Below are 17,587 nucleotides of genomic sequence, written 5' to 3'. Positions count from 1 at the left end.
CTTCAAACTGGCCCACTGTAGCTTTTATTACATTTTTACATTAATCTGTTTATCTTACTGCAAGGAGGACACACATTTTCCCACTCTGATTTTCCTCATCCTGGCTGTTCTTCCTTCAGAGTTCTGCTGGTTTTATTCTGCTGTTAGTCACTATTTTCTTTATCTGCATGACGGGACTCATACAAGACTGATGTTTTCACCTCCTACCATCTATCCCAATACACATGCCTGGGAAAAAATCTTACTTAGCAGGTCCAGCGCGTCTGAGCACAAACACAGCAAAAGGCTCCGCACCACGAGACAGAGTCAGATCAAAGTTCACATCCCAGTCCAGGAGGCTCCTTCCCACCCAGCTGCCTGTGAATTAATGCACATGTACAGACATTTAGCCCTATCTAGTACAACCAAGATGTGGTATCTGCATCACGCATCTCTGAGAACACTGTATGTGTTAGTTTTATTTAATATAGTCACATCTTAACTTATAATATTAGGGATCACAATATTCTAGGAGTTCACAGAGCAGCAAGAAGCAGCTGTTTACTTGTGTGACTCCCCAATTATAATAAGTATCATATAATGCCAGAAGTGGATGTAAGCTATCAATAATGCTGAGGTAGGAAATCCAGCGATCATGAGTTAAGTGACTGTATTAAAAATTTCATTTGAGGTTCAGATGTCACATGGAAGAATGCAGAGCCTTGAAATGAGATCCAGACCATCTGATGACACCAGTTTTCACATCACTGGTACTACTGCTGGTACCATTCTGATTTGCACTAACAAGGAACTTGGTGCTTACAGATGTGTTTGCAGGAAAGGAAAATATCTGTTGCAAGAGATGCATATTCAGCTTTTCTGGTCAGAACAGTGTGAAAGGAACAGATTGCTTTTCACACACCAGCCTGAAAAGAACTAAGTGACTTTTGCAAAATGCTCATTAAAAAGCCTTCAGAGAGAAATCCAGCTCAAGAGAAAATCAACAGAGGAAAACCATGACCCAGTAAAGGGAAATGGATGGCAAAAGGAAGGTGTACTTGAGCAGTGCTCACTTCTAAAAGGAGTGGCAATGTTGCACACTCGTGCCAGAGGCTCTTTTTCACTTCTAAAACAGTGAAAGGAGTTTTAGTATTCTCTGACATTTATGGAAAATGCATTAATGGCTGAAAGCAATGTTAACCTCTGGTCTTGAGAAATTTACTCCGCCACAAACATAATTGTAATAGAAACTGAAACATTGGAATAAATGTTAGAACATTTACAAATCATAAAGCATGCCATGTTTCCACTCTTCTTCTGTAATAAATTAAAATAATGAGAAATTTCACCCGAAGACACAAACATTAAGAAATCATTTGGCAAATGACTTTTTTCAAGCCTGGCATCTCTAGCCTCGGGAAAGCTTTGGAAAGGTCACAGAAATTTGTCCCATGAATGGCCTCTCTTCAAGCCCAAGGGGCTAAATCTGTGGATCTGATGCACCATGATGCTGGCCTGAGGAGAAGATGCCAGCTTGTAGGAAAGTTACTTATTCTTTGCCAGGTGAACTGTGCCACCTTCTCACCGTGTGCGTATATATCTTTGCTCAAGGAGGCACCTGAGCATGTGTTGCAGCCTCATTTCAAGAGAGTGCAAGTCCTTTCCTGGAGATGCTTTCCCAAATTTCAGCCAGAAGCGGTGACATAAGTCGTTGCAGTGACTTGGGCAGAGACATGAGCACACAATGAGCCCCAGGAAGCCTGATACTGCCAGAAAGTCTGGACCCTCAGGCTTTTCTGCTCTGAGGATGGACAGACTCTGCCCAGCAGGTCAGAAGGAGGCAGCAGGTTTTGCACGCTGCCTTCTCAGCATACAGCCCACAGATCACAGCATCAGCCTTGGCAAATTCCCCTTCAGAAGGAGAAATTGGGATATGAAGAACAGACACGAGACAAAATTTTCAGTCCTCACGTTTGATATGTTACATGCAAATTGCAGACCTCATCTTTAGGTGACTGAATTTATAAAACCCTGTCATCTTTGTGTGTTCAGAAATTTCTTCTGAGAAGCAGAAGGGATGCAGTGATATACACATTTTGATCTTTACTTCCTAAAGGTGTGAGGCTGGGGACACAAGAGAGGGGTGTTTCATACAAGATCAATCAGGAAGCCTGTTGCAATGCAAGAAATCAAATACCCAGCCCCAAGACACTGCTCATGGCCGCTTTCTTGTTGCTGGTGCTTTGCTGTCGTTGCCAGACATTAAAAGGCTGCTGTGATTCTACCCTATTGAGAATTGTTATTCCTCAGATAGAGTCCTAAAGGCATGTAGAGTTCCCTGTGTTAAGTGAATTTTTTATGGGGAAAGTGTTAAGAAAAAGAATTCTGTGTGTGGCCACCAGAAGGAATACGATATGTTCATAAGGAAGAAGAACAGTCATTTCGAAGAAACATTTACCAAATGTTTTATCATCCATAAAGCCACACATTTTCTATGGGACAACGGTGGAACCATAATCCCCCTGTGTGGCCCTCCCATGGCATGGACACATGGGCCCAAATTTCCCAAAAGCCACCTGTTTTGCTATTTCATGTGAGCTAGAAAAAAATATTGCAACAAGCTGTATTCATCCCAGTAGACAGTGCCTTGCTCTACCACACGCTGTGGGAACACAACCCCTATGAGGCTGAGGCTGGGAGCCAGGGGATGGCACCAGGGCTGCCAGCTGTGGGCACCAGGCAAAGCAATGAGGTGGAAAACTTTCCTGTAACCACCAAGTTTCGGGACTCTTCCTCATTTTCCCTCTCAGGCAGGAGCTACAAGCCTTGGATTGTCATGCTGAGCATAATGTACTGAAACCTCCTCCCCAGCGGACAAGGCACAGGCTGCTCTGGTCCTGTGTATATGTGACGTGGACTTTGTACCCTCATTGCTTAGGAGGATTTGCCGTGTTACTTAAGCAGAAGAACAGAATCAAGGAAAAACAGTGAGTGTTCATTTGGGCAGAAAAACCCTGGTCCCCATTGCAGGCAGGAAAGAAGTGTTATGGTCCCATGAGACATTGCAGAAAACAGGCAGTGCCTTATGGAATCAAATGTCTATGCAAAAGAAGAGTGATAGGACGTTTGAGCAAAATCTAGCTTTATATCCATTCACACTAAAATAAAGGATTTAAATTCAGCCAAGGTCTTCCTGTGGCTCTCTGAAAACACTGATTTCCACTCAGGGAGAACAAATACATCTTTGCTCATGTAAGAAGAATCATGGCTCAGACTTTTCTTGGGCAACTTTGCTGCAAATTAGCCAGAGGGAGAGAGCTAAAGCTTGCGGTGGAAATAACTCCCATCAAGCACGAGTGCTCCAGGGGCTTAGAAATGTGATTTTATTAACTTTCTATCCATGTTCAGTGCAGGCTAAATGCCCATTTAAGAGCATTAGCAAGGCATTCCCTCAGAAGAGACATTTGCAGGACCTCACCCTTCCCCATCTCACCAGCTGCTCATCTCACCTTGAAAGGGTGAAAGAATGAGCAGTTGGAAGGGCTTTGAAAGGATGCAAGTGGAGGCAACATGGACAATTCCTGTCAAGGCTTCATTTCGGCTCCTTTTGCAGAGTCTGCAGCAGCCGATGCTTGGAGCAGGAAGGGGAAGAGCAGTTGGAGGAAGGAGGGACTGTGAAGCATTCCAGCAATGAGCAGGTACTCACTTGACATCTCAGATTGTTTTGAGAAGGAAGTGAATGTCTTCCTTGGCCGTCTGCTCCTGTGACAGCAGGAATCTTGTTTGTACATCAGGGATGCAGCATCCCACAAACAGGAGTGCATATTTTGGCACAGCATACAGAGAGATGGCTCCCACCTGCAGTAAAAAGAGCCAGGTGGGATGAAAAAATGGTTTTAAAAGACCCGTTTGTCCCCACGCAGGGACAACAGAGCAGATGTAACCCCCTCAACTCCCTTCTGCCCTGGTAAAACACCCTACTTGTGAAATACTTTTCTGATGTTCACACCCCTTCATCTGTTTTTTTAACAGCTAAGATTTTCTGAACATAAATGTCATCTCAGCTGTATTCCCAGAGCTTAATTCGTACTGGTCCCATAACCATACTTTTATGCTTACAGCATATATTTTGAATTAGCTAAATTAGATTTCACTATGTTATCAGTGACTGTCAGTCATGATGCTTTTCACTTTCATTTGCGAAAAGTGTGCAGGTTCAAGAGGCAGCACAGTAAGCTGATGTTTGAAGCATGAATTAGACTTTTAATAGACAAAAAAAAAGCTAGGAAGATGGGATTTATAAATGACTTTACACATGTGGCCTTAATTATTGCATGCATTTGATTTCTGTATACATACAGAGGGATTTTTAGAAGGCTGGTTGCTATGGTAACTTCTTTACTGCATGGTCCATATGTTGCTTCTGAAATCCTTTTTCCTTAATGGAAAATTACACCCATGGACGTGGATGGCATTTGTAAATCTCCTAAAAAAGCTGCAATTTTCCTTTTCTTCCTAAATGTCATCAGATGTGCCTTTGAAGTTCAATTCTCTGCCTTGTCAGTTCACCAAGCAAGAGACATGAACTGCATCCAAACCTTCCCTTTTCTGCTTCAAACCTTTACCTTGCCTTGCTGGAAGCCTACCTTATAGTAAATGCGGTGACTTTTTCATGGGACAAGGTCAGAAAAAGTTGTGTTAAAAAATAGCTAGCTCTGCAGGTGACAGCTGAAAGTGTAGGGAGGTTAACAGGAGAGAGGAGCTTGGACATCCACTCCAATGTGAATTCATTTCTCCGGATGTGAATGCATTTGGATTTTCTGTCCCTAAATCAAACCAGATGACTAAATGTACTTTTTTCTTTTCATTGCTCTTGCTAGGAGAAAAAAAAAAAAAAAATATATATATATATATATATATATATATATATTTTGCGGGTTGTAAAAGGCCTTTCATGAGTACATACATCAACACTGCAACTGTAGCACTGAAAGCCTATTGCTTTCAACAGCGCTTTCACCAGGAGGTGATGTCCCTCCTCCATCCTACAGCGGTGCGGAGGAGCTCTGGTGAGTTCCTGACCGTGAACCATTCCTGGACCATCTCCATCCTGCAAAGAAAGTGACCCGTGATGCTGGCTCAGCTGTGTGCGCATTGTGCTGTGTGGTTCCTCGGAGCAGGAAGGTTGGCCGCAGCTCCACGGCACGGTGGTTACATCATTGCCATTGATTCAGGAGGCCCAACTTTCCCATGTTCTGCTTGAAGAAAGGTGAAAGGAAAGCAATATTTCTGAATGCAGGATGAAAACTGGTTCGAAAAATTGCCACGGAGCAGAATTTTTGTCATCCAAGTAGCTCAGTGTTTCACTGTTGTACAAAAATGAGTGAGAAGCTGGAAAGCAGCATCAGCTCAGGTCCAGGTGTGTGCAGAGCTGGCAATGCCGTGTGCTTCATTTGCCGCACCTCGCTCTGCTCTCGGGGTGGACAGGGCAACAAATTAGACCCATCCATAGGCACAATGGCACTTTTTGGTGTGTTTTTTTCTTGTTTTCGACCCTTCAAACAGTTCTTTTAAGGTAGTGGCATTTCTCTGTTCATCTACTGAGGCTGAGAAAAACAAGGCAAACCCAACTACCTGCACTGTTGCAATCGATTACTTTGCCTGCAAGTGTAAGCCAAGCAATCAAAAATCCACAATGGGAAACTCCAGCAGCGGGACCAATGGAGCAATTCCCTGAGCTGAGAGCCAGGCTGGACTCTGGTGTGTCCACACTCATGCCGCACCTCAGTTTTTCATTACTGCCATCAGCTATGAGCACAGGCACGTCTGTAAAATATGGATTTCAGTGAGTCTGGATTAGGGGTGGATTTAACTCTGGGTATCTGAAGTTTACAAAAAACCCAGAGCCGTTTAAATTTATTTTTAACCTTTTTTTTTTTTTTCCCCAGCAATTCTTATTAACAGCTGTGGCTTGGAAGTAACTGCCTTTATATAACTAAAGAGTCTGTGAATGTTGGCTTTTCAGAAACCTTTCTCGGCGCCTTACACAGCTGCACTTCTGTTTTACATTGGAAAGGTTTGACACCTTAGCAGTATAAAGTTATAGGTTTTATCCCTAAAACTTCCCAAATGCAGTTTCTATTATTAACACAACTGTGACAGCTATAGTTTGTTTATATTGCTTCACCTGGGGCACATAAATTTAAAGGGCTGAAAATACCTCAATGTAATAAAAGAATTTTATATAATTGCTACCTCTTGCTGTAAGGGACAGCTGGCCTTTGAAAGTTGGGAACTCATTTACGTCATTGAAGTAAAATGTAAGCCTGGGGTTTAAATGACTGTAATTTATGTTTCTGAAGCTCAAAACACAAATATGGCTGTCCAAAGGGCAAATACCTTTCCAAACAAACTAATACTCATAATTCATCTCAGAGAGTATATATGTCCCCTTATTATAGGAGGCTGTTCAGCATTGCAGGGGTTTTTGATATTTATTTTCTGGTTTATTATCTCCAGTGTTAAAATTTCTACAGACGGCTTCCTAATTCAGCCATTTTCAACGTTTCCTCATCTACTGTGTGAGGCTGTGCCACATCCCTCTGCAGTCACCAGGGACATCCCAAAGTTGTCACCCATTGTCACCGAGGGCTCTGACCAGTCCCGTCCTCCAGGTAGACACAGGTAGCACTGGCATTGCCATCAAAGCCTCTCTCATCACTGAAGATGGCTAATTTATTGTGGCTGGATAAAAATTGGCGAGCAGAGTAGCTAGAAATCACCCTGCAGTTCTTGCATTGAGCATTTTCTTGCCACTGTGTCTAAGCATTTGCCCGAACGCCATTCTTCAGGTTTAGGGCTTGGTTCCAAACAGCTGTTGCTTGTTTAGCTTTAAAAAAAAAATAAAATAACTTTTTTTTTAGAATTTGTTGTTGTTGTTTGTAATTTATAATGCTGAAAATCTCTCTGGAATGAGCTGACACCAAAAATGTTTGTTTGAGTCTTTGGATGAAAGCACCCACCCCTGGCCCATGCTTTTATGATTTGTAAATTCACCAACACTTATTATGGCATTGCAAAACAATAGTGACAAAAAGAAACTCAACCACAGCTCCCTCAGAGCAAATTCCAGGCTCAGAGCTCTGCTGCAAGCTTGCAAGCCCATCAACACTGGGAAGCCTGCATCGATTTAGAAGGTATATTTCCAAATCTCTGTTCGGCACGATTGTGCTCTGCCTTGGCTCCCTCCAATGGTACATGATTCTGTCATTTGCTTTTAATATGTACTCAGATTTATCTGTGACTTGAAAATAATTTATCTCATTTTCATAATTTTCAAGAGTTTGGTTGTGCTGCTCAGTATAGTTCAGTGGAGAGGAACAAATGCCACATTTTGTTAGTCTTGGATTGTATAAGTGTGAATATTAAAATCAGATTTCTAGTGCAAGAAGACCATGGAAAGTGAATTCACATCTCATGTGAACATTGTGTGGGTGAACTAATTCCCTCCCTTAAAGCACCTTTTTGGGCAAAAGTGAGCACAACTTTGGACAGAGCATATCCAGCTAAAACAAGGCTGGATATTCAGGTCCTGCTGTACCTGCCATCCTTGAAATGATGACCATGGACAGGACAGAAGGTGAGGACATGTCCCCTTTGGGTGTCCTGCTGCCCCATGTTGTCTCCTTTCCATATTGTGTGGGCTGGGAGCGTGGTGAGCCTGCAGCTGGGCACATCCTCCATGCATGTTACTGGAGTTTTATAAATGTGTTAGTCTGTTGTCTGGGAATGCCATGGCTCCCTGGGGTCCCCACGTTAGCTGCTGTGGGACTAAATGTCCTTTCTCCATAGAGGTTTTCCCCAAAGCATGGGGAGGTATGGGCACACACACAAGGAAGAAGTGAGGCTGGCGAGAATTCTGGCCATGTCATGAGTCCTTGGCACTTTGCAGGCTAACCCTTACTTATGGATTATTTTTTCCTTCTGAATTATAGTGAGAGTATTGAGGAGGAAATTTGGGAAAAACACAGAAGTGGCTTTAGAAAATGTGTTTGGAGTCATGCTCCCGAGTGAGAAGGGGAGCCTGAAAGCAAGCCCAGTCCTTCCTTTCTTCCCAGCACAAGTGCAGCCCCTGGGATGTGCCGTCATGTCCCGGGAATGTGCTTCCTGGACATGCTGCATCCACCTCCCTCCGCTCACCCGTCCTGCTGGGATGAGACTCCATCTCTCGGCTGGCCAAGCCTGCTCTGCGGGAAGGCACAGCCTCGCGCTGAGGACCAGGAGAGTCACAGGAGGACCAGGACCAAAAGACAAGACCTTCTTTTCACCTATATTTTTTTCTTTTTGAGGAGCACAGCTGTCTGCAGCTGCTGCTGCAGCAAATAGTGTGTGTGGATCAGACACCCATGTTAAAAACCCACAGTGTGAAACTATCTTGGACTACACCAAGGGCTGTTGAGGACCTGTCTTCCAGCTGCACCATTGAAATGTTGCCAGAGGCAAAGGAGCTGAAGCTTGAGCAAATGCAAAACTAGAGAGCTGCTGCACCCATGAATTTTTCCCTGATAGGAAACAGTTACAGATGCCAAATGAAGAAGATCTTCCCTAAAATAAATTGAATGGTTAACCAGACCATCAAGTATGAACCACTGGCTGCTTCCATGTGTGGACGGAGATGGCGGTGAGGCTGGCAACTCAAAGAGCATTTTCCTTTCTTCCTCCCCTTTCAGGGCTGAATGTCACAGTATGCAATGGAAATTTAACATGTTTCTAAGATGGCACTAAGAAGAGGAGATTTGCTGCCAAGCAGGCACTTGTCCCTTTCTGGGGACTAACTGGATGGAGATGACCATCATGTTCAGGGACTGGTCTCAGGGTCCAGGTAACTCTTGCCAGTCCTACCCCTGTGTCACCAGTACCTTTTCTTCTTCTCTACCTGCTCAGAAATGGCTGCAGATGTTGACAGTTTAAAGCCTAGTCTGTAAGATCTATTGTGGCCAAAACGCCTATAAACACCTTGAGTCCCTCTAGAGATCTCTGTGCTTGCCAAACTGCAGCTCACTAGTACGTCTCATTATATGTGGTGCTTTTCCCCCTCCTGCAGCCCATGATTATGTGAGAACTGCAAGAAAAGTTAAGTTTAAAGGCTTCAGTACATCCTCAATGCTTAAACTGAGAAAGTAGATAAGAATCTCTAATATAATTAAAAAGTTGAAATAGTATTCAAGATGACCTCAAGACTTGGAGCCTGTCTGTAGCTTCAGCATTTGCAGTTATCAATATCAAAATATTATAAAAAAAAGTTTTTCCTATTTGTTTTGAATATATTAGAAACCCAAGACCACATATTGCTCAGCTGAAATTTACTGAACATTAATCACCAGATTCTGTGTTTTATGGCTGAAACAAATCTGATTAGAAAACATGAAAACAATCAGTAAAACTAGCAGCATGGTTCACCATAACCTCACTGACTGAAGTAGGTTGCTTATAGGAGTCAAATTTTATTTTGAAGTAGAAATATATATTGCACAGCTGACTGGGGTGAGTCTGTCCACTATGACGGATTGAGGCTATTAATCTTCTCTGTGTGTGTGTGTTTGTTCTATGAGGATGACGAGATCCTTGATCTAGAAGAGCTCCAAGGACATACATGGGGCAATATTCCCTTGAATTTTGGCTATAACAGAAATCACATTTTTTCTTCCTTTTCAGTGTTGGGTCTCATACTGTGTGGTTGGGGGTTAGAGAGCTGCATGGCATCATCCATCACAGGAATGTTCTCCTAACCAATAGGTACTCTATCCAGGTATATCTATGTGAGGGTTGTCACTAGGATCAGGAATTTTCAAGCAAATATCCCAGTCATCTCCACGTACAGCAATTTGGTTTGCACCATGTAGCGGTGCTGCAGCACATGAACTGGATGCTTTTCGGAGAGCATGAGACCAGACAATCTGCTCCAGCTCACCAAAATGCATGGGTCTCTAATAATCACCCACTCTCAGGACTGATATCCCCTGAAAACATCTAGTATGGACATTTGCTTCTCAGATCTGTTTGCTCAAGCTAATGCAGTTGTAGCCACTAATATATGTTCATGCAGCAATAAACAACCCCCAGCTCATGTTGATCCAGTTTGTTTTCCCTGAGAGAGATTATTCCTGTCAATATCAAACAAGAAAAGACACTTATCTTTTTAGGGACTTTCCAACATTTATCTTTTCATCCTTTCTTCCCTCCCCACAGGTGTGCACTTGATACAGTCACTTTTCTCCAGGGAAAGAACCTGATTTTGTGGTGGACAGGAATGCTGACCCACTTGCCTTCTGCTGCAAGCATCCATCAAACCCAGCCTCTCTGCCCCTGGAGTCTTAATTTTCCTCTTGACAGCAAAGATAAATTATTCCCCCAGGGCTGTTTGCTCATGTCTGCTCAAGGTTTCTGTGATGTTGCTTGAAAATAACCTGTTTTTTAAACACACAATGAGTTTTCTTTCCACTGTCACCTACCAGTGGGAAAGCAGAGATAGATTTGTTATAAGAAAATGTTCTGGTGCCAGTCCCTGACATGTCTTCTCTCTGCTCTAGGCTTCTTCTGGTTTCTAGATGTTGCCTTGATGTTGTAATAATTTTCCCTCATTTGACGTTGTCCTGCACAGACACAGAGATATTTTATTTGAATCAGCGAATCATAGAATAGTTTGGGTTGGAAGGGACCTTCAAATGTCATCTAATCCAATCCCCCAGATCCTTGTCTGTGCACAAGCAGTTTATTCTCTCCAAAACAGCACCATGAAAATAGTTTTCCTTCTCTCCAGCCACATCAAATGAACCTGAACTCCACATGCCACAGCTCCCTGATGACCTGGGAAGGCAGGCAGACAACACAAGGAAACTGGAACCGGTTTTATTATTGAAAGCTGCATGATGAGGCATGCAGAGAAACATGGACAAAGCAGATTCGATTCCCCAGTTTTCTAATTTTGGAGAGCTTGTCTTTGCAACATAGCTTTTTAATGTCACCCTTGGCAAAAATGTCCTTCCTTTTATTTCCATCCTTCCAGAAAACACAGAACTGCCTCGCAGTATCATAGGTGGAGCAGCCTGATTTTGCACCAGGAAATACCACTCTTCTTTGTAAGGAACGCTGCCAGCCCTGGCTAGAATTAAACCCCCACAAAAAGGAAGAGACTATCTTGCCAGTTTCATCTGGGTGTTGAAAGAGTGGAGAATGTGGTTGCCACTTTCCAGTTTCCCTTGGCACAAGGATTTTTCCAATCAGCCAGGGCATCCCAAGGATGGGAAATGGTGCTGGACCACCTGCATGCTCAGTGGCCGGCAAGTCCTTCCAAGGACCAGCATTTTCAAACACAACAGAGCAACCCTAAGGTCATAAAAAGTGGTTTTGACCCACCTCTGTGACCTCAGGGATACAAATGCTGCTGTGTGACCTTCTTCTAGGGTTGCTGGGCACTGGAACAGGCTGCCCTGGGATGCGGTGGACTCACCGTCCCTGGAGGCATTTATAAGACATGTAGATGGGGCTCTCAGGGACATGGTTTAGAGCTAGAGTTAGGTTATGGCTGGACTTGATGATCTTAAGGGTCTCTTCCAACTGAAATGATTCTATGATTCTGTACTGGAACGAGCTCCTTGTTCATGTGAAAGCCATGCAGCCCAGGTACACTACAATACAAACCCTCCTTAGCTATTCAACACAATAATCACATTGTGGATAGCTGTGAGTTCCCGTGCAAAGGGAAAAGGCCCCTCTTAAACCCACTGCTTTGTCCTTTTACCATTCGTGTATGTGGCTGCTTAATATATATTGAATAACTTAAACAATCCCCATGCCATAACATGCCCCCAAATGTTTAGTTGAGTGTCCCCAAATTTGTTTTGCGTGTTTATCCTTCCATTCATTAGGAATGTAAATGTTCTTTGACTTCGCCCTGTGCCTTTCAGCATTATATTATGGAAATTCCAATTTCCTGCCCTGAAAGAAACCCTGATGATAATGAGAGGCTTGAAGCTTTTCAAACAACAAAAAAAAAGCAGTTTGAGTCAATTCTGCATTTTGTTCTTAATCAAAACTAGTTGTGTGCATTTGCATCAACAATGAGCTCAGCACACAATGCTCCATATGGGCTTGGCTGCTGGCATTCAGTGAATGGCAGGAGCCACTGAAAAAGCTCCCTGGTTTTCAAAGATTTAGAGATGACCTTGCAAAAATGTCATTTGTCACTGCCTTGTCCAGAATTGCTAGTAGAATCCCTGGAAACACGCTATGGAATCACAGAGCCCAACTCTTGCACTGCCAAAACAGCGCAGCAGCTCTTATCTACAGAGAGACAGTGAGAAATAAGAAACTTGAAGCTTTTCATGGAGCCCCCAAAGCTTTTTTCTTGATGCTTTATCTAGATATTGGTCTTCCACTTCAGATGTTACTCATTTTTCAGATATACTATTTCAACTCAGTTTATACCGAGTCTGCAACAAATACGAACGCAAACAAGTTACGGTCCATTAATCAGGACACCTATTTGCAATTCTAAAGCATCTAAACCACTTGGAAACAGCCCACAAACTTTTACTGTTCTCCAGCTCGGACCTGATCGCACAGAACCCCCTTCCCACTAATTCCAGTCAGGTTACACCCAGGAGGGGATATCCATGTACGTGCAATTTTAGGACCATGTCCCCATTTTTGAACACATTAATAGCACCCAGAAGGGCCATGGCGCACAGACTTTGCAGGTCTGTTCTGCAGAGCATGAACAATTAGGAGAACTAGGGACGGCAAGTTGCACAGGCATCCCTGGACGTGCTGTCGTGAGCGGCTGGACAAGTTATGCTCAGAAAGGATTTATTTCCACTCATTTTGGTCTTGTGGCTGTGAGAGGCTTGCAAACCCTTTCACCTTCTTTCCCTGGAGTCATATATATTTTATGAGAAATTTAAGAATTACCTCTTATTAAAATGGGGATAGTGTAATTACCAATAAAAAGCAGATGTTATGGCATGACTAATGCTTGAAAATGTGTATGTAGCAAGTACAACATACCAGCACATCCAGGCTTTTCAGTAAGATAATAAAAGTTGTCTTTGTTGAAACTAACTGACCAAGTCGCAGAGGGCTGAAATAGCGGGGAAGTCATTACGGAAAATGCTGAAAGGCTCCACGAAAGGGCAGCTTTGCTCCCAACGATCTCAGCAGCAAAATGCAACTCCAGAGGGTTAAAATGAAAACCCCACAGCCCTTGCCCACATCAGGAGGTGTCTGAAAAGGTGTCCTGCGTGATCACCCTGACTTGATGTGCTGAGAGCATCCTTCCCCTACATGCCATAATGAGCCCTAATTAGTGAGCTCCCTGACACTTCCAGCACCTCTCGGGGGGTCCATAACCCACCTGCAACAGTCAGGATCATTCTCTTGGATCAGTCCCAAGTATTTTGGCAAGGCGTATCTGGAGGGATCCGCGTAGGCTGACTTTTGAAACAGGAATGTGCAAACATTATGTAAATGGAGTTGTTCAGCAAATCTGCTCAAGCAAGTCCTGGGGTTCACAAACTTCATCTGCACTCGCAAATTTCTCTCCCTTTCTTCCTGGAAAATTGCATTTACTTTTTTTTCACCAGAAAAAGTGTCTTTAAAGCAACGCTCAGTTTGCAAAAGAGCATTTGCAACTTGGAAGGAGGGTCTGGTTTTGTGGCAGTGGATGTGAATTTGGGGGCATACGGAAGATCTGCACCTCAACTGGTGCTCACCTCTGCCTTCTCCTGTCTTCAAACTCATTTAACTCCTCTGGCCCAAAGCCCAGGCCTTGCCCAAAGCCCAGTGATCCTGGTTGTGTAGGAGGCAGCAGAGACTTCTCCATATTTTCCTTAAGAGCCTCCCATACTCAACTATTATTACCTCTGCACATAAATGCCATCTTTCAATTTTAAAAAAACTAACCAAACCGTCAGACTGTTCTTGGCTTTGCAGGAGTGTCAGCTCCCTGGAGAAACCTCCTGCAATGTGCTGGGATGTGTTGCAGGCCAGAGGGTTTTTTTTACGTTGGTTTGTATCAGCATTAGCTCTGTCATTTTGTGAAATGAAACCAAGACATATGCATAAGCAGCTTTGACAGCAATTAATTCTGGCAGAATCTTTGTGGTAATGAATTTCAATGAAGCTGGGGTTTTGGGTGTCTGAACACTTCATTAGCTGCTGGTATACCATAGTGATGCAGTTGAGAAATCACATTATAATAAACCACTTTATACTGCAGGCAGCAACTAGGATAATAAATGGGATGAATAATAATATAATCCATTCAAAATTGCTTCCATGCTTTGGAGTTTTGGAATTTTGGCAAATAGATCAAATATTAAGCAGGAATTAATCTTATTTTGAATTTCTCTCTTACCCAGGTATTTATGAGCATTTTTAATGTATTGCCAGAGGAGCTGCTCCACTGTATTGCAATTGCCAGTTAAGCTCTGAAATACATACATGTTGATGCATTAATAAGAAAAATCACCTGTAATTTAAAAAAAAAGAAAATTTTAAGTCTGAATGGAGAAAAATAGATGATAACTACTTCAATGTGAAATATCAGAAGTCTTTGTCTGTTCCTATGTATTTACAGGATATATTATTTTCTTAAAGTATGGAAATATATGGCTTTGAAAATGCCTTAAAAAGCACAACTGAGGCATTCCTGTGCTTTCTTCTACGTTTATAAACCAGAAAGAGGTGCATTATTCTGTCACAGTAAAATGAAATTTATCCATATCACTGCCTTCACAATGATTAGTATGAATATGAAAAAAAAAAAAGCACTAATTTATTTCTGTTGAAATTTATCCTTTTGAATGTGACACTTTGGCTGCTGGTTGCTTGGTTCGGAGTCCATCAAACAAGCTCTCCTGCACCAGTGAAGATCAAGGTGGAGAAGCCTGTCCTCTCTGGGCTCAACTGAAACACCCCAACCAGGACTAACACCACAACTGGGACTCGGTGGTTTATTTGAGCTTATCTCTTTGGTTTGTTATTTCACTGACAGGGATAAAAGCAACTGATACTTGTTCAGAAGGAAGCCAGGCCATCTGTAAGCATCCCAGTAAAACCAGGATGTCCACAAGTTGGTACTGGGAAGGAGGAAGGGGACAACTCTGCCAGCAGGGAGCTGGGGGCCATGGGGGGGTGTGCCCCATTTGTGATGCTGCCCTGGAACTCCATCACCCGGGCAGCCAGGTGGACATGCGCTGCCCTTGTTCTCCTGGTTCCGGGCTCCCCGCTGGCTTTCTCTTCTTGGATACATCTTGAGTACCTGGTAACTATGAAAATATCCTTTCTCTCACCCCAGTGAACAGATGGGTTGCAGTTATGTTACCCAAATGTGTAGATTCGGGCCTATTTAAATGAGATAATTGTAAGGTATCCTTCAAATGCAAAAAACCTTAGAGACAGGTCTCTTGAACAGGAAAAAGCAGAAGAAAGTCAATGTGGATCAGGAATTAACAGCACCAGAGCAGCAAACAGCTAAGGAGTAGACAATTTTTCTAGTAGGGAAATATATATTTGTGTTTATCTACAGCAGCAGGGTGACTTTTTATCTTTTTTTTTCTTTTCCAATGAAATAGTGTCTTATAATAGTAGTTTCAACAGACTTTTCAAAAATAGTAGTTTTAATAGACTTTTCAAATAGAGAGATATAAAACTGGAGTTGAATTGAATCATCAAATCCAGACTCTTTCAAGACCTTGAACTGCATATGCCAGTTTTAGTTGCATGGAAAAATCAAAAAGTAAATATCTGGAGGAGAGGAGGGTTGTCAAGATTTTTTTCAGGCTCTACCAAAATGTTAATGTTCTTCCATATCCAAAATGCTCACAAGTGCTGAAGATCTACTAAGTTTTTCGGGAGGCCATTAATAACCCTAAATAGCTCAAGCTTGTGAGAATCCGATTTCTTTGGCCTGGAATTTTTTCGAGGAAGCTCACAAACTGAAAGATCATGTCAAATCCCTACAATCCTCAGTCTTCTAATCAACCTCATTATTTCTTTGCAGCAGCTGATGTGCCGTGCCCTGGGTGGGCAGGAGAACTGATTAACATTGGTGATTGGTTTCGCTAATGCCTCTGGAGACCAGCGATGAAATCACTCCCCCACCATCCAGCCCAGGAGTCTTGGAGCAGGTTCTGCTGACCAAGGACAGTCCTGAAAACTTGAATTCACAACTCTCACTTTGCAATGACCAGTCAGTCCCAGATTACCTGGTGTCTGCGCTTGCGTACCTGCCCTACTACAGAACGTCTTACATCTTTATCAGCCCATCTTCCCATGCTGCATCACACATCAGCACAGAAATAGAAGAAAGCTTCAACGAAGGCAAGGTTAACACTAAGCAGGATGAGACAGTGAGTTATTCAGCCACCTCCACAGGATATTTTCCATATTTCAGAACATATGGAGAGCTTCTTTGTGAGCCGCTCACATTTGGATTAAATGCAGAGGGAAAAAAACCTGATAATGATGGGAATGTTGAATGCGAAGGAGATAGTGAGACAGTAAGTTGCAAGGGTAATTGCTAATTGCTCCCTGAGATTGCACAGTCAGGGAATGCTCTGCCCACCATGAGTGGGACCACCGACCCCACCAGAATTGGTGCCTCTCCAGTGCCTTTCTGATGGCACCAGCATTGTAGGTGAATCAGATGTTGAGGTGTGCTTTGCCTGAGCATTGCTATTGCGCTTTTCTTTAGTTGAGGTCATGCACAAATAAATGCAGCATTTGTGCAAGCCGTGCCTTTGCACAAACTCCTACTTCCAGAGCAGGAAGAGACATAACCAGGGGCGAAAAACAAAAAAGCCAAAGGCGAGAGTGGAAGCCCTTGCAGCTGCCTTTAGGGGTGTGTGTGGTGGGGATGTCCCCCCTGTCTAAGCAAGGCGTCTCACCTCCCTCTATCATGTAAGCTGCCCCTCAGGAGGGCTTGTCATCCTGCATAGACTGTTTCAAAGCCTATGTGGTTGAATTGGGTTAAATATCTGCAAATTAGGTGAGGTGAAACTCACTTTTAATCTTTCTGCAAGGGATGGGAAAGGAGGATGAGAGGTGGGCACATCACAAACTGTACTGTTCCCCAAAATTAGGCCCTTAAGAACACAATAATGAATTGTGTTCTGAAAACACAATGCAGGAGTAGAGCTATCTGCAAGGAGGATACCCCTGAGACAGCCCTGGCAAGGTCCCTGCTCCTTGAAACAACACCATGGACCGCAAACCCCTGCTGTGTGGGGACATGGTTGGCTCTGGATGAGATCCATCCCATTGCTGCAGAGGACTGCTGCATTCCCAAATAAAGCATGGTTTCCAATGGGTCAGCCCTGCTTTTTCATGCATTTGAGACCTTAGTTTTTGGTCCTGCACTGTTTCTTTCAGACCATCCCACCAAGTTTGGATTTGGAAAAGAGGGCATTTTCTTCTATGACTGATGAAGAGCCAAGAGTTCACCATCTCCTAAGAGACAGAACCTCTGGACATTGCTCATCAACAATCTTCTTCTTCAGTGGGCTGCCAGGTCTGAATCAGCCCTTTCCCTCCACTGGATACTTTCCTT

This window comes from Patagioenas fasciata, chromosome 14 (assembly GCF_037038585.1).
Source record: "Patagioenas fasciata isolate bPatFas1 chromosome 14, bPatFas1.hap1, whole genome shotgun sequence".
Taxonomy (NCBI): Eukaryota; Metazoa; Chordata; class Aves; order Columbiformes; family Columbidae; genus Patagioenas; species Patagioenas fasciata.
The sequence above is the reverse complement of the archived record's forward strand: the minus strand, read 5'-3'. Positions refer to the sequence as shown.